This window comes from Elephantulus edwardii, unplaced genomic scaffold (genome assembly GCF_000299155.1).
Source record: "Elephantulus edwardii isolate Elephantulus edwardi_28Jun2011 unplaced genomic scaffold, EleEdw1.0 scaffold00599, whole genome shotgun sequence".
NCBI classification, from domain to species: domain Eukaryota; kingdom Metazoa; phylum Chordata; class Mammalia; order Macroscelidea; family Macroscelididae; genus Elephantulus; species Elephantulus edwardii.
In genome coordinates, this window is record NW_006400349.1 from 37,437 (window position 1) to 42,831 (window position 5,395).

Sequence of the window (5,395 nt, forward strand, 5' to 3'; positions counted from 1 at the left end):
CATTGTATATTAGGAGAAAGTTTAGACTAGTTTCAACAGCAGAAAGTCATAGTTAATGAGAATAAAACAGAGAGGTTTAAGAAAAGACTCAAAAGACAAACTTCTCTAAAAGTAAAGGTCTCTTTAAGAAATAGGAAATATTACCAGATAAATAACAGGTGGTGGGAAGAAAGTACTTATAAAGGACCATATGTCCTGCCAACTCCAACACCAGTACCTCTTCCTTATACAGACGTTTTATATTCCAAGGAAAAAGAATTGAATATTACAAGTTAACTTGGTAAAAACAAGTTAAAGGAAGTCTTAGTGCACATTGCCAAACAGAAACAAATTAAAATCTCATGAAACAAGTTGCAAAAGCTATTGTTAAACATAGGAATGGTCCGGAGTGTAGGAAAATAGATGTTAAGATTTGTTAGGTACAGTACAAATATGAGTACAAAGGCAAAAACAAAGGTAGCTAAAATACAGTGACACAAAGTAGGAGAGGAAAGGAAGTGAAATGTAAACCATTAACCATTGTCTAGCAGATGACCAACATAAGGTCATTGTGTTTCTTGTTCAAAGAATGTTTAATAGCCGATGCTATTATTTAGTAATAGAAAATACTTTTTTTTGGTTAAAATCTTATGTGAGCTTTGTAATCACAAAATGTTGGCTATAAGTCAAGTTTAAACAAGTTTAAATGTATAAAAAGCAAGCTTTTAGCATAATAAATCAGAGCTCTCTACATCATCCTGGTGTGCAGACTCTCATTTTCGCCGACTTCGTCCCTCACCTGCTCTTCACCAAGAAACCCCTTGAGTTTCTTGTCACGACCGTGGTCGGGTGGTCGGTGACACTTAACAAATGAAGTTCAAAAGAATTGGCCACTTGTGACAGTTACTTAAAATTCTCACATATTTCCGTAATAGCTCCATCTCACATCTACAGAAAACAAGTGTTGCCACAAATTTTAGAAATAAATTACCCTGAAAATGAGAGGAGTGGGTGCTTTACAGAAAGTTAGGAACTTTATAAAATTTGTGTCTTGAAAGCCTTATTTAAAAGTTAGAACATTTTAAAATGGTTGAAAATGAGAAGAGAAAGATTATAATATCTGATTAATAAATGCATTATAAAATATTAGAATATATATATTTATTTATTCAAAGAAACAGATTGCCCAAACAGAATGCTTCCAAATTGACTACCCAGTCTCAGAGTGGCCCGTACGGGGATTGAACCCACGACCTTGAATTTATTAGCATCATGTTCTAACCAACTGAGCTAACTAGCCACAAGTGTAAACCAGGCCTTTTAAATTTACTTTTTAAAAGAGCTATTCCTACAGCATAGCTATACAAAAAGTTGAAACCTTTATTACTTACCTGTCTTGGGGAGCTTATAATTAATCAGGTACATTGTTGTTGTTGTTGTTGTTATGTGTCGTCGAGTCGTTTGCGACTCATAGCGACCCTATGTACAACAGCCCTAAACTCTGCTCTGTCCTATGCCAATCGCACTGTCTCCGATACACCCATCCCGATTACCCCAGTCACTAAATCAATCCACCTCATAGAGGGCCTTCCCCTCCTGCGCTGTCCCTCCACCCTCCCAAACATGATGTCCTTCTCCAAGGACCTGTCCCTCCTTACAACATGTCCAAAGTATGTTAGATGGAGCCTTAGAATCCTTGCCTCCAGGGAGCCACCTGGTTTAACCCTTTCCAGGATGAATCTGTTTTCCTAGCAGTCCATGGTACCCTCAATACTCTTCTCCAGCACCACAGCTCAAAGGCATCAAATCTCCTTCTATCCTCCTTAAGTCATTGTCCAACTCTCTGATGCATAAAAAAAAGAGGAAAGCCCTACCTTAAGCAGAAATGCAGAACTTTACCTTTTGCAAATCTCGTGAGTCTAACTAAAAAAGATAGAAATACTTTCAAATGAACATTTTTACCTTTTCTCTGAAAAATCCCGAATATATACCAAACTGCTCAAGAACTTGAGGGAGAGCACAGTGGACAGATCACTAATTTTGACCTAAGGAGCTCCTGTAGGAAGCTCCTTGAAAGGCGTAAGGAACTCAGTTGTTTAACTCTTCTACAAAGTAAAAAAACAAAGCAAAACAATTTTAAAAAGAAACAAAACAACACTACAAAACAAAATCTGAATTGTAATTTTCACTTTACTGTTTAAAAAAATTTTTTTAAGAACTAAATGCCAGCCTGTACAGGAATTAAGCTGAGATTTTGCCATTATCACCATGCTCTAACCAACTAATTTTACCAGCCAAATGACAGAATCTACTTTTCCTGTTTAGGAAATATAAATGATAAATAAATTATATTGTCTTCAGTTATCTCTGGGTTTTCATGGGGTGTGGGGGGAGACCTCAACAACAAACAACTAAAGTTTGTAAACACCCAAAACACAGCTTTTAAAAAGTCCTACCTTTTGTAAACATTTATTTACATTCTTCTTCTTTTCACCAACCCAATCACGAAGAAAGGAAAAGCAAAAAAAGAAAATTAACTCGCCCCTGAGGAATCTTGCCCCTTGCCGGTAAACTTCTTGTTGCTGTTAGGTGCCATCCAGTGAACTTGATTCATAGCGCCCCTGTGAACAACAGATAGGAACCTTGCCCCATCCTCTGTGATGAGCTGGAGTGTACCGGGTTGACCCATCTTGTTGTGGGGCTTCCTCTCTTTCTCTGACCCTCCACCTTTCCCAAAGCATCAGTCCCTTCTGACAACATGTCCAAAGAATGTGAGATGAAGTTTCACCATCCTTGCATTTGCTTTTCTCCAATGCATATTTTGTTGTTGTTCTTTGGCCATCCAAGGGGTATTCAGTACTCATTCAGTACTCATCCAACAATTTAAGGGCGATGATTATTTATCTGTCATCCTTATTCATTGCCAAACTTTCAAATGCATAGGAAACAATAGAAAAATACCATGGCTTGGACCAGATGCACCTTGGTCTTTAAACCCTTGCACTTTTATGATTTAGGTCCTTGACAGTAAATTTTAATGATTTAGGTCCTTGACAGTAAATTTTCTCAGTGCAGCATGTCTTTTGATTTCTTGGCTGCTGGTAGCAAGAATGTTGCTTGTGGACCCAAGAAAACTAAATTGTTGACAACTTTAATCTTTTCTTCATCTATTATGATGTTACCTGTTGGTCCGGTGGTGAAGATTTCTGTTTTAACATTGAGATGTAATACATTTTGACGTCTGTAATCTTTGATCTTCTGCAGCAAGTGCAAGTCCTCTTCACTTTGAACAAGCAAGGTTTTGCCATATACAGAAGGCAGGTTTTCTCTCAAATTATGACGCCACATTCATGATAGCCCATCTTCTCGAATCGTTTGCTCAGCATACAGATAGATACAGGTGAACTTGGCCTTTCCCAAATCGCCAGTCCTGATCTGAGAAGATTCAGCGCAGCGTCTGGGGACTGGTTTCTTCCCTCCTCCTCAGGAAGGCAAACGCCTCGCGGCTCGGAGCCCGCAGGCGCCTCACCGATTTGGCTGCGCACGGTGGTCGGAGGGCTTGGCTCCAGCTTTTCCTCTCTCCTGGTGGCCTTGCAGCGCAAGCCTGCTGTCAAAGGCGTCTGGACTTGGGAACCTTCTCTTTCCGGCGCCAGGCCTCCCGCGACACAGCACTCACTCAGCATGCAGAGGGGAAAGGGCTCCTCACTCTGACTCTACCCTCCCTCGGTGGAACCCAAACTCCAAAATCAACGCCAAGTACCACTCCACCTTCCCTCCACCGCGTCTGGCAACACACCCAATTCTTGTTTCTTCTGGGCAACAGATTTAGATGAATGCCTTTAAACAACTTTTTGATCTTTATCACTGTACGATGATTGATAAACCCTGGCTTGGTATATTTCTCATCTGCAAAACAGATGATGAAATTCTAGTTCATGTGCTGAGTAAATAAATATGTTGGAGTATCTATTGTAGTTAAAGGGAAATAAAAGTAAACCAAACTCCACCTTCATGAAGCTTGTAATTACGTAGCATTTAGTTAAATAACTTAAGAAGTTAGATAATGTGAAAATGACGATAAATTCTATAGGGAAAAATAAAGCTGGGAATGGTGGGGTCCTGGGACTTAGGAAGTTTGCTGTTTCAGTAGGATTCCTTTCACATCCCAAAAACTCAGACTGATTTCTAACTGAGATGAGTTTAGAAAGTGAGAAAGGAGTTAAGTCCACATATATTGGAATCAGGGGCTAGTTATTAAAAACTCACCATAGACATAAAAATAAAGTTGTCATCAGTGCTACAATGTAATGCTTTTAACGTGGAGAAAAATTCATCCTACTTAGAGAACTCTCAGGCTAGGAGTAGTGAAGATTATGTGTTTCAGTTTCCACCCTACCCATCTTAGATCCCTTCACTTAAATTCACTGTTGTAGTTATAAACGACTCATAGTTGAACCTCCTTTGAGGTTTTCAAGACTGTAAATTGCCCAGGAGGAGATTACCTATCATTTTCCCTTGCAGGGGCTGGTGAATTCATATTGCCAGAGATACAGCCTTTTAGATAGGCTTTATGAATGAGAAGCAACCCAGTGAGGATGGCCAGCACTGAAGAAAAAAGAAAGGAAGGAAGAGAAAGAAACAAAAATGTTTATATCATGAAAAGTGATGCACTGCAGTGGACTTAGGGTGTCAAAGAAAGTTTTCCATAGTGAAGGGACAGGATGATAACTTGAAAGAGTCAAGATAGGTTGTTGTTGTTGTTGTAGTATACCGTGAAGTTGGAATCAACCAATCGCTGACCCTCCTGTGGGTTTTCAGAGGCAGTTTATCAGGAGGGAGGAGATTGCGAATCTTTCTCCTGTGGAGCAGCTGGCAGATTTGAACCATGTGCCTTAACAAAAACAAACAAACAAAACCCCACAAAACCTTTTTTTAAAAAATGAAAGTAGGTAAGCAAATCAGTATAAAATAAAAATTTATCCCATCAACAAATGAATGGATAGAGAAGCTGTGGTATATTCATACAATGGAATACTACACTGCATTGAAAAACAAGGAACTCATGCAATATTATTCAAAATGGGTGACCCTGGAGGACATTATGCTGAGTGAAATAGCTTAGTCACAAAAGGACAAATACTGCATGGTGCCACTGTTGTAGAATGGGACTGACATCAGGGTTGGGGTAAGACTGAGAAAAACTGGATAAATTATGTATTCTGCTTTGAAACAGATGAGGGAGAGAACAATATAAAAGCGATATATGATAGGGTATTATGGTTATCACAAGAGTCCAGAATTAAGGTTATATAGTGCGGTGTACATGGGGAGGTGGGTGGGGTACAGGGGGGATTGTATACCAATGAAAGAATTTTTCTTTTACTTTTCAAAGAGAGGAGCGAACTGGAGGGGAGGG

At 39.3% G+C, this 5,395-nt stretch overlaps 1 non-coding gene across 1 annotated transcript; it reads right to left on the bottom strand.

Moving 5' to 3' along the window:
- Positions 1–1,205: 1,205 nt before the first annotated feature.
- TRNAI-AAU lies at positions 1,206–1,279 on the bottom strand. The gene has a single exon. It is a non-coding gene; the product is annotated as a tRNA-Ile (tRNA).
- Between the last annotated feature and the right edge of the window lie 4,116 nt (positions 1,280–5,395).